The 17,279-nt window shown below is 45.8% G+C and overlaps 1 protein-coding gene across 2 annotated transcripts in view; it reads left to right on the top strand.

Annotated features, from left to right (window-relative positions):
• Window positions 1-17,279, top strand: part of SCARB1 (scavenger receptor class B member 1) — a 216,167-nt gene that overhangs the window by 88,807 nt on the left and 110,081 nt on the right. The window lies entirely within an intron of this gene.

Raw genomic sequence — 17,279 nt, 5'->3', positions numbered from 1 at the left:
ATTCACTTTAATGGGACAGCTGGTTATATAGCAGTGACGCACAACAATGTGAGGGACGTGGCAACAGCAGGGGAGTGGATGCCTGCTAACAGGCGCTGCCATGATGGGTCTGAAATGACAGGTGCTCTTGAAATGGAAGGATTCATTCTTGCTGGTAGTTAGAATCTTTAATATTTGCAAACAAAATGAAGGTTTCCGATTTTGTAATAAGCTGTAAGGTTGGTAAAACAGCGATATCAGAACCGATTCAATCATACAGTTTGTACATAGATTTGCTAAACAATGAGATAAAGGAATATTTCTGAACTTTGTTTTATATCATGGTTACTGTGCAATTGCGTAAATTCATCCTTTACCAAAAATGTTAATTTCTCTTTCGTTCACTGACGGACACAGCTCCATGTCTTCTAGACCCTTGGGTTTATGCTGCTCTCTTCGGGAGTAGGACTAGGCAGAAACAATTTTGGCGATGCCCCTAAGGCTGTCCCAGGGGGTATACCATCACTTCCTGCTATAGGACTTCAGCTTTTTTTTTCTGCCTAGTCAGGAGTAAGGACCTGACTCCCTGCTGGGATCTGCGGTCCATGCTTTTTTTTTCCTTTTAAAAATGGAATATTTTATTTTCGCTTTGTAGTTCACACAGGAACAGAAAACAATCAACAGCTGGACTGATCGATGCACTGGATATCCTGAATCCTTATAGCAGTGATGGCAAACCTTGGCACCCCAGATGTTTTGGAACTACATTTCCCATGATGCTCATGCTCTCTGCAATGTATCTGAGCATCATGGGAAATGTAGTTCCAAAACATCTGGGGTGCCAAGGTTTGCCATCACTGCCTTATAGCCTTCCCAGTCTGGCTTGTGAGCGCAACCCAAACATTAGCTCTGTGCCAGGTTGGCCACAACATTGCCCCACTGGACGGGGGCTGGCCGGAGAGAAATGCATCGCAAGGTCGCATAGCCCTGGTCAGGATCAGTCGCAGCGTACCTCTGGCCGAAGCGCCCCTATTCCAAGATGGTGCTGTGGACTTTCGGGAGTGGTGACCGCCTAATGCAATTTTTGGTGAGTGTCTTCCCCCCCCCTCTTTTCTCTGGGAATTGCTGGGATGGTCGTGGGCCCTTCCTGGGGATTGTAGGCCCCCGTGTCCTTCCTCCCCTCATGGTTTTCACCTCTCTCCCTAGAGGTGTTCTCCCTGCATTGGTCCTCTCCCCTGCCCCTAACCCTCTCCCCTACTCTCCCTTTGGGGTACACAGTGTTTCTGGGTGGGGTTGTTACAATGGTGCTAGGTCGGAGACAGTGGGAGTGAGCAGCTGGTGGCTCCCTGTTAGGGGGTGCCTGCATTTATTGCACTGCGGTAGGGGGGGCTCCCCCCCTTGGTGGGCTATTACTTCCCTGGGGTCCCGGGTCCCGCATGGCGCTGCCATTTTGCCGTGGATGGTTGTTTTCAGCCTTGGCAGCCATGTTTGTGTAGTCCGGCGGCCATGTTTTGGGTTTCCCATTAAAGTCTATGCGCCGGCCATTTTCTTGAAGTGTGGTGATGTGCAACAGGGGTCTCCAGTCAGTGCTTCCTCTTCCTTTGATCGCAGTGTGGCAGGCTATTTGGTGCTCTGGATCCAGCTCTGGGTGCATGGTGGTGAGTCTCTGTGGGTATACAGTCCTTCCTCTGCTATATACAGCGCCACAGGTGCGCTGATCTGTGTGATGCTCTGAGCAGTGTGCAGGGGGTTTTTTCTTTAAAAAAAACTTTCTTTTGGGCACAGTGCGGCTCCAATTTAACCATGGAGCCCCTGGAACATGTATCACAACCTGACCCACTCCCTGAAACTGCGGGACCCTCTTTGGTCTCAGTCTGCCCTGGGGCAATGACGGCAGCCCTTTCTTCCCTTTCCTTTTCTGTCTCGCCTGTTGAAGTTTCTACAACAATGTGTAGGTCAACACTTGGCTCTGGGCACCATCAAAGGCCAGATTTCCGGTTTGGAGATATTTTTCCAAAGGCCGTTGAAGGTGGTTCACGTGTTTTTTTTTTTTTTTTTTCCTCCGGTGCGATCCCCGGTGCCTCCGTGGGATTTCAATTTGGTACTGTTGGTACTTCAAAAGACTCCTTTTTGTGAACTTCCTTTGCTCAGTCTGTCCCAGAAGGTGGCCTTTTTTGGTCCCTATTACTGCTGCGTGTAAGGTGTCTGAGTTGGCTGCGTTGTCCTGTCGGTCACCTTACCTGGTGGTTCACAGGGACAAAGTGGTGGTACAACCCGGTCAGGCGTTCCTTCCTAAGATTGTTTCCCCTCCCCCCCTTGGTGTTTTCTCAAGGTGAACGTGGGCCCCTCACTGGGTTGGTTTGACCCCCGAGTGCCCTTCCCATATTACGCCCCCCCCCTCACTATCGGGGGCCCTCTGCGGACCATCCCCCATTCATCCATGTCTCGTTCCCCCCCCCCCCCATCCCAGGAAGTCCGTGCTGCTTTTGTGTGGGGGTATCGAGTGGTTGCTGGGGGGGGGGGGAGGACGGACTCTAGTGGTAGTTCAATGAACTTCCTCTTTGATCGCCTCATGGCATGCAGGCTGACACTCTGCATCTGAGTAAGGGTTTGGGAGTCCCTGTGGGGGGTTAAACGGTTCCCTCCTTTCTGCTGTAGAGGTTTTGGGGTGCCATTGGTGCAGCAGTGGGTTGGTGCTTTTTTTACAGCAATTTTTACAATTTTTGCTGGCAGTCCCCAGGTTAACCCATGGAGTCCCTGGAGCACGTGTCGCCACCTGACCCCCTCTGAGGCTGCAGGGTCTGCTATTACGGCAGTCTTGCAGTCCCTGGTGTCCAAGTAGATATGGCCCTTCAAAATGGTAAAAAGCGTCCTCCGCCTTCACCTGCTGCCTCAGATTCTGAGGTAGGATTGGCTGGGTCTGTGTCCATGCACCCGGAGTGCTTGGATAATGAAGATGAGTCCTCTTCTACAGTCCCACATTAGAAAGCGCTGATGGATGCGTTGATTGTATCAGTGCGGGGAAACTTTTTTTTAGATTGTCTCCTGTTTTGACAATATCGGGGTCCCTAAGAGCTTTGCTAGAAGGTATCCTTTTGCAGAGTCCCTGCTAAAGAAACTGACAGTACCACCTGTGATGGACTCTCAGGTTCCCTGGTTGTATAAAGCCACCCTTCTTCCGGTGGAGAACTTTCTGTCCTTTTGGAACCCTTTTGACAATGGAGCTTGATCTCTGGTCCAATACTTTTTTATTTTTTTTTATTTTTTTTTAACCGTGGCTGGTTCTATTCTGTGGCCTGTTTTCGGCATAACCTTGGTTTTCCAGACCTTAACGGAAATGGGCTAAGCTGCACCAGGATTTGGAGGGGGGACAACCTCCACCTGACCTTGCGGACCAATTTGTCCATGGGTTGCAGTATATCTGTGACTCCCCTCTCTGGATGGGGCTCCCCTAGCCTGCAGGGTGTCTGTGACAGCGGTGACTCTTCGCCGTATATAGCTGAAATACTGGTTTGTGGACCAGGCTTCCAAGAAGGTATTGACAGATCTCCCTTTTGTAGGAGACCACTTGTTCGGAGCTTCCATGAAAGAGATCATTAAAGGTCTTACTGGAGGTAATTGTGGCCTTTCTTAGCTCCTAAGTGGTCCTTTCATCCCTCGGGATCTAAGAACCAGGGATCAAAATCCACCCATAATCCTGCAGTGGCTTTGCCCTGGTGTAGCAAGTCCAGAGCGGGCCCCTCCGCGGGACTGCAGACAAGCCCACTTCTGCCTGAAGGGGCGCCCTCACCCGTATCTGGAGTGAGGTGGGACTTCGCTTCTTTCCGGATCCGTGGATCTTCTGGATTCATGACAAATTGGTCCACAAGTTGATTCGGCCCGGTTACAAGATCGAGTTTCGGTCCTGGCCTCCGGCAAGGTTCTTTAATTTCAATCTGAGCTTGTCCCCAGATCACTTACGAGGTCGTCTTGGGGCGGTACAGGATCTGCTCTCACAGGGAGTCATTGTACCGGTTCCAGAATCGGAATGCTTTCAGGGGTTTTACTCAAACCTATTTACTGTTCCCAGGAAGGAAGGCAAGGTCTGTCCAATTCTGGACCTCATAGCATTGAACCACTTTTGTGCAGGATCAGAAATTTCTAATGGAGTCCATTCGCACGGGGGTGGCATCCCTTCATCAAGGGGATTTCCTGGCCTCTATCGATATCAAGGACGCTTACCTTCATATACCAATATATGTCGCGCATCAGCGTTTCCTTTGCTTTGCTGTGGGGGAGGAGCATTATCAATTCGTGGCATTACCCTTTGGTCTCACCCCTGGTCTTCTGCCTTAACGCCAACACCGGGGCCAAAATCTTTGTAAAGACCCGAAGGGGATTGTGGTGCTGGGGTACCTGGACCTTCTTTCTGCGAGCAGTGTCTCCAAATGCCTTGAAAGACAATCTGGACATTTTGGTGTGAACCTTGCAGAAGTTTGGATGGAAACCGAATTTCCAAAAATCTGTTCTGGTCCGGTCCACCAAACTGGACTATCTGGGCCTGACCCTGGACACGGCTTAAGCCAGGGTGTTTCCGAAGGCGAAACTCTAGAAGTTGCTGGATGTAGTATGGCTCCTGTTGGTCCGCCGATCAACCCTCAGGACTTGCATGCTAGTGCTGGGCCTGATGGTCTCCACCTTCAAGGTAGTTCCGTTTGCTCAGTTCAATACCAGGTGTCTACAGAAGGAGATTCTTGCCAAATGGAACAAGAACCCACAGGCTCTAGACAATCTGATCCTGTTGAGCCGGGGTACGAGAGGCTCTCTGATCTGGTGGCTCCACTCACCGGCGCTTCGACATTGAAAATCCTTTCTCCCCCTGTACTGTACGGTGGTCACCACGGATACCAGCCTGTCGGGGTGGGGCGGTGTCATGGGTATGGATCCTAGTAAAAGAGCATGGTCTAGCACTTGCAATTGTGTACACCTCCATCCCTAAATTTTGGAAAGACAAGAACGGTCGCCCAGGCGGGACTTTATATGAGGTTGCCACAATAGTCATAAAGAGTACATTTATTAGTAGAGTAAAATCATACAATGAATATATATGCATAGCCATAAGCATAATTACAAGACATGTACAGCATATAAAATAAATTGACAAAATAACAGCATAGCAGCAAATTGCACATGATGGCAACATTACAGCATCCGTGTAGCAGAACAATGGATATATCTGTATTGGAAACTCGACGCGTTTCGTGGGTCTGTCTAAAAATAAAAATGTCAATGTTTGCTGTGCGTTTTTATATTGGCCGACAATTGTGAAGTTTGAACAAATGTATGACCCAAGTGGGGAAATAACACTTATATCGGGCCAAATCAGATTGATAAATGTATGGATCCAGCTCTGGGGGTTTGGACTGTGTGAAGAGTCCAGTCTGCCGTTCAATAAAATTATAATATAAATTCGGGCGATCAGGGTTTGATCGTCTGCAGGGGTGCCCGGTAAGGATTCAGTCGGACAATGCCATAGCCGTGGCATAGGTCAACCATCAAGAGGGCACCAAAAGTGCCCTAGTGGCCTGGAAAGTAGCATTCTAAGGTGGGCAGAATGCTTTGTTCAGGCCATCCCTGCCGTACATATTCCAGGGGTGGAAAATTGGCAGGCCGACTACCTCATTTGGCAGACGTTGGATCAGGGAGAATGGTCTCTCCACCAGGAGGTATTTCATCAATTGTGTCTCTGGTGGGGGACTCCCGATGTGGACCTGTTGGCGCCTTGTCTCAACAGGAAGGTGAAGAAGTTTGTAGCAAGGTCTCGGGATTCTCTGGCTAACGCCAGACGCTCTGGTGGCTACCTTGGGCCAGTATCTTATGTACGCATTTCCCCTGCTAACTCTTCTGCTGAGACTTCTGCACAGAATCGAGGCAGAAGGGATTCCAGTCATCCTAGAGGCCTTGCCGGTCCTGGTATGCAGACCTAATACAGCTGGTCGCTGATGTTCCCTGGAGAATCCCTCTCAGAGAAGATCGGTCAACTCAAGGACTTAGTTTTCCATCCTGCTTTACAGTCGCTGACTTAAACAGCTTGGCTATTGAAAGCCAGGTGCTGAAGAATAGAGGGGTGTCTGAATCGGTAATTCCTACGCTGGTAAAAGCTAGAAAATCTACTTCTAGGAAGGGAGGTAAAGAGCACATTACTTCCACAGGTTGCCTCGTCGTAAACGTGATCCTTTCTTCTTTGCTCACAAGCGCCCTTTTCGTCCGTCTGGATTGCAGGAAAAGGGTTTGAGATCCACCCGTAACTTTGCAGTAGGCTCCAAGAGACCCTGGAATGGTAAGTCCAAAAAGGGCACTTCTGGTTCCGTGGACAAGCCTTCATCAGCCTGAAGGGGCGCCCTCACCCGCATCTGGAGTGGGAGAACGTCTTTGCCTTTTTCTGGATCCGTGGACCTTACTCATTCAGGACAGATGGGTTCACGAGTTGGTTCGGTTACAAGATTGAGTTTCGGTCCTTGCCTCCAGCAAGGTTCTTTCCTTCCAATTTTTATGCCCGTCTCACAAGCAGCTACAGGGCCTCTACAGGGCAATGCAGGACCTGTTAGCACAAGGAGTTTTTTGTGCCGGTTCCAGAGTTGGAACATTTTGAAGGATTTTATTCAAATCTGTTTACAGTTCCCAGGAAGGAAGGCAAGGTTCGCCCGATCTTGGATCTCAAGGCTCTGAACCACTTTGTGCGAGTTCAGACATTTTGAAAGGAATCCATCCGCACGGTAGTGGCTTTCCTTTATCAAGGGGATCTTCTGGCTTCTATCAATCTCGAGGACGCTTACCTTGGTATTCCAACATGTCGTTTTTCTTTGTTTTGCCGTGGGCGAGGAGCACTATCCATTTGTGGTACCTTTTGGTCTCGCCTCAGCTCCCTTTGTGTTGACAAAAGTTTTGGCCTTGCTACAACAGAAGGGGATCGCGGTACTGGTTTACCTGGATGATCTACTTCTGCGTGCAGTCTTCCTCTGCTCTAGAGGCCGACTTGGACATAACTGTGCAAACTCTACAGGAGTTTGAATGGACACTAAATTTTCAGAAATCTGCCCTGACTCCATCCACCAAGCTGGACTACTTGGGTCCGACGCTGGACTCAGCATCAGCCCGGGTGTTCCTTCCTTAGGTGAAACTTCTGACGCTACAGGCTGCGGTTCAGCTCCTATTGTCCAGCCCTCGGTCATCGCTCAGGACATGCATGCAAGTGCTGGGTGTGATGCTTTCCACCTTCGAGGCAGTCCCATATTGCATAGTTCCATACCAGACCTCTGCAAAGGGAGATTCTGACCAAATGTAACAAGGGTCCCCTGTCTTTGAACAATTTGATCCTGTTGACTCAGAGTTTGAGGGAGTCTCTATAGTGACTCCGCTCCCTGGCCCTTCGTCTGGGAAAATCCTTTCTTCCCCTGTATTGGACTGTGATCACCACAGATGCCAGACTGTCCAGATGGGGAGGTGTCTTAGGAGTGTACTCGGCCCAAGGTGTTCGGACTCTAGATGAGTACAGGCTGCCGATCAACATCCTGGAAATTCGGGCAATCAGACTGTCTCAATAAACGGATCGCCTGCAGGGACACCCTTTGCGGATGCAATTGGACAATGCTACGGGTGTGGCATATGTCAATTAAGGGGGCGCAAAGAGTGCCCTGGCAGCCCAGGAAGTGGCCAGTATTTTGAGGTGGGTGAAACTATGTTCCGGCCCTCTCTGCTGTGCACATTCTGGGGGTAGGGAATTGGCAAGGGGACTGTCAGCAGACCTTGGATCTGGGAGAACGGTCTCTTCCCCAGGGGGTGCATAACTATTCATCCCCCTAAAGTCAATACTTTGTAGAGCTACCTTACCACTGGGATTTTTGCCCATTCCTCCTTACAAAACTGCTCCAACTCCTTAAAGATTGCTGTTCACAAGCGCAAACCATCCAACTTGAAGTCTGACCACATATATTTTCTATTGGATTGAGGTCTGGGCTTTGACTAGGCCATTCCAACACATTTACAGGTTTCCCCTTAAACCACTCAAGTGGTGCTTTAGCAGTGTTTGGGGTCATTGTCCTGCTGGAAGGTGAACCTCCGTCCTGTGTTTTGCCACAGGAGGCCACTGTGCTCTTTGGGACCTTCAATGCTGTAGAAGTTTTTCTGTACCCTTCCCCAGATCTTTACCTCGATACAATCCTGTCTCGGAGGTCTACAGACATTCTTTAGTGCCTGTCAGCACAAACCAAGCCATGAAGATTTCAAACAAAGTTTTTTTTTTTGTTTTTTTTATGTTGTCATTATGGGGTATGGTTTTGTAGAATTTTGAGGAAAATAATGAATTTAATTGATTTAGGAATAAAGCTGTAACATCACAAAATGTGGAAAAAGTGAAGCGCTGTGAATACTTTCCGGATGCACTGCAAGTTTCCAAGAAAATTATAGTTTGTAGGCTCATTGGAGACCCGCCATCTTCAGGTCTTTAGAAGCCATTAAACGGTTTCCATAATTTGTGTCTCAGGCATTGTAAGCCCAAGGCTAGAAATTTTCATAAATTGTAAATGCGACCCTTTGCATTTGTCCAACTAGTCGAAGATGACAGTAAAATGTCAGAGTATTCTGTATACCAGTAAGTTGTGTTGAAGGCTCTGTAATATTCTCACTTTTATATATTCAAGCTGCAGATGGCTGATTTCCTAAACACTTCTGGTGTGTAGGTTGCAGTGGTGCCCACCCATCATGTACAACCAGCCACAGTAATGCTCCATGATTCCTACAGTAGAGATAGATGTACAGGGGGAGGGATTTTTGACAGTTCACACAAAGCTTATCCTGGCCATCCCAAGATTAGTGTGGTAAATAAATAAATCCATTTGTGGTGATATATCAATCACCTACTGCCAAACATTGGCATCAATGTGTCCACAATGAAAATTTTATAGACATTTGTGGAGTTTTTACCAAGTCATAAGGCAAGAAATGATGGCTACATTCCTGGCAGAACCACTAGCTTATTGAGCTGTTCTGTGACCTATAACTTTTAGCCATTTATGCACTTTATCTTTAATGAATAATTTTATAATGATTCTAATTGCAGGTTCGTTTGTTCTGTCTGGTCTGTATCTGGCCAACATTAGAATTCAATTCCCCAATATACTTTGTACTGTTCTGTTGCTGTGTTTGCAAAGTACGTGCAGTCTTCAGTCAAGTAAACTCTGGTTAGAGAAACTTGCTGATGCTTGCAGGATCTTTTTTTCCTCTTTGACCTGATAAATTCAGCAGTTAACTGTAATATGTTCGAGTCTAGTTTGCTACTCTTGGTTAGCATTGTGTTCTGGTGCTGGGCAAACCTGTTGAGGTTCATATGCATTTTGAGCATGAGTTTATTATATTTTTAATAATATATACATCTCAGAAAATTAGAATATCAAAAAGTTAATTTATTTCAGGAATTCAAAAAAATAAAATTCATATTTTATGTATGCTACACACAGAGTGATTTATTTCAAGCATTTCTTTTAATTTTGATTTATAGCTTGCAGCTAGTAAAACCCCCAAAATTCAGTAGTTCAGAAAATTAGAATATTACATAAGACCAATAAAAAAAGTGTTTTTAATACAGAAATGTTGGCTTTCTGAAAAGTATGCACTCAATACTTGGTCAGGGCTCCTTTTGCATAAATCAATACGGCGTGGCATGGAGGCAATCAGCCTGGGGCACTGCTGAGGTGTTATGGAAGCCCAGGTTGTTTTGATAGCGGTCTTCAGCTCCGTCTGTATTGTTGCATCTGGGGTCTCATCTTTCTCTTGACAATACCCCACAGATTCTTTCTCTTGACAATACCCCACAGATTCTCAATGGAGTTTAGGTCAAGCGCAGCCCTTTACCAGGAAATTCTAGAGCACATCATGCTTCCCTCTGCTGACCGCCTTTATGGAGTTGCTGATTTCATTTTCCAGCAGGACTTGGCACCTGCCCGCACTGCCAAAAGTACCAGTACCTGGTTTAATGATCATGGTATCACTGTGCTTGATTGGCCAGCCAACTCACCTGACCTAAACCCTATAGAGAATCTGTGGGGTGTTCTCAAGAGGAAGATGAGACACCAGCCCTAACAATGCAGACAAGCTAAAGGCTGCTATCAAAGCAACCTGGGCTTCCATAACACCTCCGCAGTGCCGCAGGCTGATCGCCGCCATGCCGCTTTGATGCATTAATTCATGCAAAAGAGCCCTGACCAAGTATTAAGTGCGTACTATACTGTACATGGACATATTTTTCAGTAAGCCAACATTTCGATTTTAAACTTTTTTTTTTTTTTTTTATTGATCTTTTGTAATCTAATTTTCTGAGATGCCGAATTTTGGGTTTTCACTAGCTGTAAACCATAATCCCCAAAATTAGGAGAGAAATGCTTGAAATATAGTACTGTGTAATGCATCTATATAAATTGAGTTTCACTTTTTGAATTCAATTACTGAAATTAACTTTTTGATATTCTAATTTTGTGTGGAAAATGATTTATAGTATGTATGTGTATAGTGCTTAATCTGTAGTCCATACATCCCATAGTTTTAGTTTCGCTATTGGCTACTTGACCAATTTGTTTTTTTTATAGATCTCTCTAGTGGTCTGCAAGAGTTACATAAGTTTTATAAAAAGCAGCCGAGCCCCTTATTTAGTCACAGGTTTCTTTACCCACCATCTTTATAAATCTCTGGTGCTGTGGAGGAGTGACAGGAGTTACAACAAAGCAGCTGAGCCTATATCAAGTGTAGCACTACCCCCTTGAGGGCTGCTGAATTTCTCACCTTTTCGGTCCCTCTGGGTTACTGGTAGCAACTGCATGCAGAAACTTAACACTTTACTTTCAGGCTCAGTCAATGAACAGTCTAGGGGTTGTTTTTGTTTATTTTAAATAGGGATGGGAGAAGGGAAGAGTGGGATACTCTGGAACTTGAACTATTCACAATTCTGAGGACTTCTATCTGGAGATGCAGCCAGGCTGCGATTTCACCTTGCGACTAGATGAATTGTAGATACTGAGTCTCTAAACACAAGACTTGTTTGCAAGCTCTCTTTAGGGTACTCGCCTAGCACCCCTTTCACTCCACCAGCTGACCCCTGTCCGCTGACTACTCTACTCTGGGGTGGCCCCCTTCCTGGTCAGGCCCTTAGACACAATCCCCTTTACTCGCAATACTGTTTTTCCAGGGTCTCAACCACTCTAGTCAGCTCTCCTGGACCTCTGGGTTCAGCTCCTTCCTTCTGACTCACCAGGCCGACTGCCTGTAACCATACACCAACTGCTGCAGAAGGAGGCAGCTGCCACCCACCTTCGGGGACTCTGCTCACCAGCCAAAGACCCCGGGCACATGTGCTCCTGGCTTTTATACCACAGCCCACAATGCACCAAGACAACCAGTCTGTGCCAGTCACTGGGGCTGTGTCAAAGCCGTGTAACCATTGGCCAGGTTTCGTCCTCTCTCCAGTGTACCTCCCCATTGGACCAGTGGGGACACCCCCCCCCCCCCAGACCAGATGAATCTCACATTGAGCAGACCTAACTCACAGATCTAACTCAGATCCTGCTCCCTGTTAAGCACTGAGCAATATAGAATTTACCTGCTGCTCCTCTGATAGGTAGACAGAGCAAAAGCTATACTCTCCTATCTAGCACCTACCTAGGAGGGAGCTACACAAGTTGGAGGAGGGGTAAGTCATACTCCCAATATGAATTGTATCACTGAAAGATTTCTCAAGTCCTTTGCTGCAATCCCAGTATAAGCAGGCGAGTAAGACTTTTTTTTTTTTTTTTTTATTCCTATGGGGTGCTGTATCATTGGACACTGGGAAATGTAGGCACAGTGGGAAGCTTTAGGCTGGGTTCACACTTAAATTGGTTGCAGCTCACAGCAGTGATCCGCTGCATCCCTGTTCTGTTTTGGGGATGAATTTGGCTCAGTTTCAGGTCCGAATTCAGGCAAAAATATGGGCCCAAGACTCACAGGACCCCCTGTGCAATCCACTCCGCAGCCACTATCAAGATGTGTGAACAGGCAACGCCTGCCAAGAGTCTTGCTAAGGCTGCCACGGATGTCCTTCTTTTTTTTTTTTTTTTTTTTTTTTTTATTCTGGCAAGCCAAAATTTATATGGTGTGAATAGGCGGAGCTTGAGGAAAACCAAATACACTAAAGTGGGTGTAGAAATGGTGTGATAGATGGGTCCTTGGTAGCTATCAAATCAGCAGCTTTCACTGCAGATTACAGAAAGAATAAAGAAGTGCTTGTCTTCTGTACAATAAATTATAATTGACACTTGGCATAGAAACGCCTTATGCACAATGTGAATCACGGGTATGTGTAAAAAAGTTGATGGGTGGCAGTTACTTCCTTTCTGTAATGTCAGATACAAGCACCAGAGATTAGATAAGTGGAATGTTGATTCTCCATAGTAGAATGGTATTTCAGGTATTCGAAAATGGTCACCCTAAATGTATCTTGTCAATCAAGTGTTTTCTAGTGATGGGGGTTAATGCGCGCCCCCCCCCCCCCCCCCCCCCCTTAGAAGAGGAATTCAGTTACCACTCCCATCCCCCATGGTGTTCAAGGTACAGGTCCTTTTCCTTGTGACATATACGTGTCCTTGCACTTGACAGTAGAGTGCTCTAGGGGACTCAACACGTATCAATTTTGCTTTTAAGTCATTTACAGAATTTCCTTTGTTTAAACACTTGGCTGAAGGCCTCATGCACACTGGCCATAAAAAATGCTGTTTATAAAGGTGATTGGCATTTTTTTTATTTTTTTGGGCAGCAAAAAGGTTTGACAGGCATAAACGCTTAGGCACGTTCAGCATTTTAAAATGCAAAAGGATAATAGTGAAAATTGAGTAGAGGGGAATGTTTTCGGGGTGAGGAGAGAGCGAGAAACACTTAAACACAAATGGGATAGGCATGGACATGTGCAATCTTCATGTGAGCCATTATGACACTTTTTTTTTTTTTTTTTCTCTGCCAGTGGTTTTCGTGTTTTTTCAGGTGTGTACATGGACCCTAAAAATGTCTTCCTGCAGTCATAGCTGCTTCTAGTGATGTAGTTTCTATGAATTGTATCATTGACAGGGACATTGGTATTCACATCACTGTCCAGTTCACTGTGTATGCAATTAAAAAAAAAAAAAAATGAATCACTTTACAATTTTTCTATTTCCATATTCGCACAGATCATCGTTGGGAGACATAGCTAACCCTTTGTTTTTTGTCCCATTTCATACTGCAACCCTGGTGTGATGTGCGTAAAATCACAGCACACTGGATGGCACCAGATTGCACTACTCTGCTGTGAAATGAATGTAGTTTTCCTGTGTGACACTTCAAATAAAGTAATTTGTGCGATTTTTGCTAAAATGGGCATTCTTTGTTGCCAACATACCACCAAGTTGGTTTCAAAGTGCAAAGCTCTTTATTCTTGTATGTTCACATAGAAAATGTTCAGGACCCCTTTCTAGGCATGTGATCAACACAGTGCAGACTTATAAAGGAATCCTCCACCAATGGGAAGGGGGACCTCCCTTTTGCCACTAACCTTACGTAGTCAATTTCCAGTATCGTTCAGCAACCCATTTATCACATGGTCAATTCCAGTATGGTGTGTGAGAGGAATATACCACATGTGCTAAAATGCACACTGCCTACTGCCAGACTTTTCAACAGACACTAGCCTGCATTAGCAGGCTAGTTTGAACCAGCCTTCTCTTCATAGGGACAATTGAAGTGTAATGCCAATTGAAGTGTAATGCCATGTGCATGTTCCAGTGTCTCTGTGCCTCTTCCCTGTTTTTTTGAGTTGTTACTGAATTCACAACTTGCTGCACACTGGACTATGAGACTTTTATTTGCTCTTACAGGTGCCTATATTGTAAGACGAAGCACAATATTTCCATATACACATTTTGTAAGCCTATAATGTGCAGTTTGATTTTTTTCTTTTCAGTCTTTGATTCATATGGACCTATGCTAAGTTTGGAGATTACAGTGACCCCCCCCCCCCCTACTTTGGTCCGCTTTTATTAAAGTGGTGTTTCAGCCTCCCACTCCAAAAATATGCTGTAGCTGCTGACTTTTACATTAGTTAGTGAGGTTGAAAGACATCAGTCCATCCAGTTTAACCTACCATACTTTGCATACCCCTGTATATTGTGGTCTTTGAGGTGACCGTCTAAGCATTTTTTGAAACTATCGATGCTCCCTGCTGATACCACTGCTTGCGGGAGAGTTCCACATCCCAACTGCTCTGACAGTAAAGAACCCTCTACGTATTAAGGTTAAACCGGTTTTCTTCTAGTTTTAGTGAGTGGCCACGTGTCTTATTGTATTACCTTTCTCTGAAACGCTTGTCCTTACGCTAGGGTCACCAGTACAGTATTTGTAAATTTATATCATATCCCCTCTCAAGCATCTCTTCTCCAGAGAGAATAAGTTCAATGCTTGTAGTCTTTCCTCATAGCTTAGGTCCTCCATTCCCCCTAATTATTTTTGTTGCCCTTCTCTCTGGACTCTCTCCAGTACCGGCACATCCTTCCTGAGGACCAGTGCTCAGAACTGGACAGCATACTCCAGATGCGGCCGGACAAGAGTCTTGTAAAGTGGGAAAATAATCTCTTTATTTCTGGGGTGAATCCTCCGTTTTATACATGCCAGTATTCTGTTGACTTTGCTTGCAGCGGCTTGGCATTGCATGCCACTGCCAAGCCTGTTGTCCACTAGGACCCCCAGGTCCTTTTTTCATCTTGGATGCACCCAGAGGTTCCCCCTCCTAGCGAGTAGCTTGTGTTCGTGTTTGACACCCAAGTGCATTACCTTACATTTTTCAACATTAAACCTAATCTGCCATGTAGTTGCCCACCCCATTATTTTGTTCAGGTCTGCTTGTAAGGTTTCCACATCCTGCATAGAAGTTATTGACCTGCTTAGTTAAGTATCATCTGCAAATACCGAGATTTTGCTAGGTATCCCCTCTTCAAGTTCATTTATGAATACATTAAACAGGATTGGTCCCAGGACAGATCCTTGGGGGACCCCACTTTCCACGCCTGCCCAATCTGAATACTTTCCATTTATCACCGCCCTATGGACTCTCCCCTGGAACCAGTTCTCTATCCAGGTACTCGCCCTATGATCCATACCTATGTACCTTAGTTTGTGCAGTAAGCATTTTTGGGGAACTGTGCCAAATGCCTTTGCAAAGTCCATATACACCCCATCCACAGGCTTTCCTTTATCTAGGTGGCAGCTCACTTCATCGTAGAAGGTTAATAGATTGGTCTGGCAAGAACGAATTAATCCATGCTGATTACTACTAATACCGTTTTTCATTACTAAAGTCTTGTATATAGTTCGTTAACATCCCCTCCAAAATCTTGCCGACTACTGATGTTAGGCTGACAGGTCTATAGTTACCCGGGATATATCTTGGCTCTTTTTTTAAATATTGGTACCACGTTGGCTTTTTTCCAAACAGCTGGCACCATTCCCATCTGTAGACTATCCGTAAAGATCAAGAATAAAGGTCTGGCTATCACCTGGCCGAGTTCTTTAAGAAACCCTCGGGTGCAAGCCATCCGGTCCCAGTGATTTTATGTAAGTTTCTCTAGTGCGAAGTGCTAAGTCTATCTTCTGTTAACCATGGGGGTCCTTTTCTGAGGTGTATTTTAATTTAGCATTACAAGCTGGGTTAGTGTAGCCCCCCAATTCTTTTGTGAAGGCTGAAGAGACATTATTTAACACTTTTACCTTCTCTCTGTCCTCTGTGGCCAGATTCCCTTCATCGTCTTTTATGGGGCCAATGTGTTCTGGTCTCGCTCTTACTATTTATATACTTAAAGAATTTCTGTTTTTTTTTTTTTTTTTTTTTTTTTTTTTTTTTTTTTTACTCTTCCGCTAGGTCTCTCGTGTTCTATTTTAGCCGCCTTGATTTCGCCTTTGCATTTCTTATTGCACTCTTTATACTGTTGGAATGCTGCCAATGACCCCTCAGCCTTGTATTTTTTGAATGCCTTTTCCTTAGTATTAATATGCATTTTTATGTCGGAGTTTAGCCACCCTGGATTTCCTTTTGCCATTTTAAATTTATTCCCCTTTGGCATGCACTGGCCAATCCCTTTGTTTAGTAGGTTCTTGAAGCACTCCCATTTTTTCCTGAAACTACTTGACTATGGTCACGGTTTCCCAAGTTGCCCCATATTTCTATATCCGTGATCAGGTCTGTATTGTTGGCAATCAGTAGGTCAAGTACCGCATTGTTGTCTGTGCGTTCACCATCTGACCCATGGAATTATCCTGCAAGACATGTAGGACACTTACCTGCCCTGGAATCCAGCAATGTCAGCACTGCAGCCAATGTTTCCATTGGCCGGTAAGGGGACCCGGCCGCGAAGCCTTGCGGCCTCACGGCCGGGTCCCTACTGCGCATGTGTAAAGCGCACTGCGCTAAGTTCCTGGCCTGGAAGCAGAGTGAGGAGGGGGCCGAACTTCTGACATACCTCGCTGCAGCAAGGTCCAATGGAAGTGGGGCAGGGTACCTGTCAAACGGGTACCTGCTCCCCCTCAAAGTTCCATTTGTGGTAAGTACCGGGGGGGGGGGTTGGGGGAGATAAGCGGAAGTTCCACTTTGAGTGGCACTCTGCTTTTCACTTTTGGGGATAAAATGCTTTACAAAAGTTAGTTTGCTGTAACTGCTTATAAAATGTTAGCTGAAGTTTGGCTTTAATTTGTGAGGTCCATCTAAAGCTGCTAGTCTAAAACTACCTTCTCCCCAGACTAACAATGGTTCTGTCCAAAGGTGTTGGTTTTACTACTTTGTCCAAAAGACACCCTTTATACAGGAGTTGTTACTGGCTGGATCATCAGGTGAAATGGAAGGGGGATAAAAAAAAGCCTAAAGAAACTGTTTCATCATATCCAAGGACTGCAATATGTTTTGCTGTTGGTTTCAAGGCTCAGTTTCCACTACCGTGGCTACGAAGTCGTGCTACTTCTAGCGCGACTTAGTAGAGAAAGTGGTTTGTGGCTTTCAGTGCAACTTGTCCCTCATTATAGAGGGAAGTTACACTGAAGTCGGCCCAAAAGTAGTGCACAAACTACTTTTTGAAGTCGCCGCAACTCAAGTCGCGGCAGTGAAAACGGGCCAGATTGAAACAAATGGCTTTTGACATGTCAAGTCGCACAGCAAGTCGCACTAGTGGAAACCGAGCCTAATACTGCTCTGTGTATGGAAGTATCTTTTTTGTTTGACCTAA

The sequence above is a fragment of the Pelophylax lessonae genome (genome assembly GCF_965119305.1).
Source record: "Pelophylax lessonae genome assembly, chromosome: 1".
Taxonomy (NCBI): domain Eukaryota; kingdom Metazoa; phylum Chordata; class Amphibia; order Anura; family Ranidae; genus Pelophylax; species Pelophylax lessonae.
This window is presented reverse-complemented; position numbering and strand designations above follow the sequence as displayed.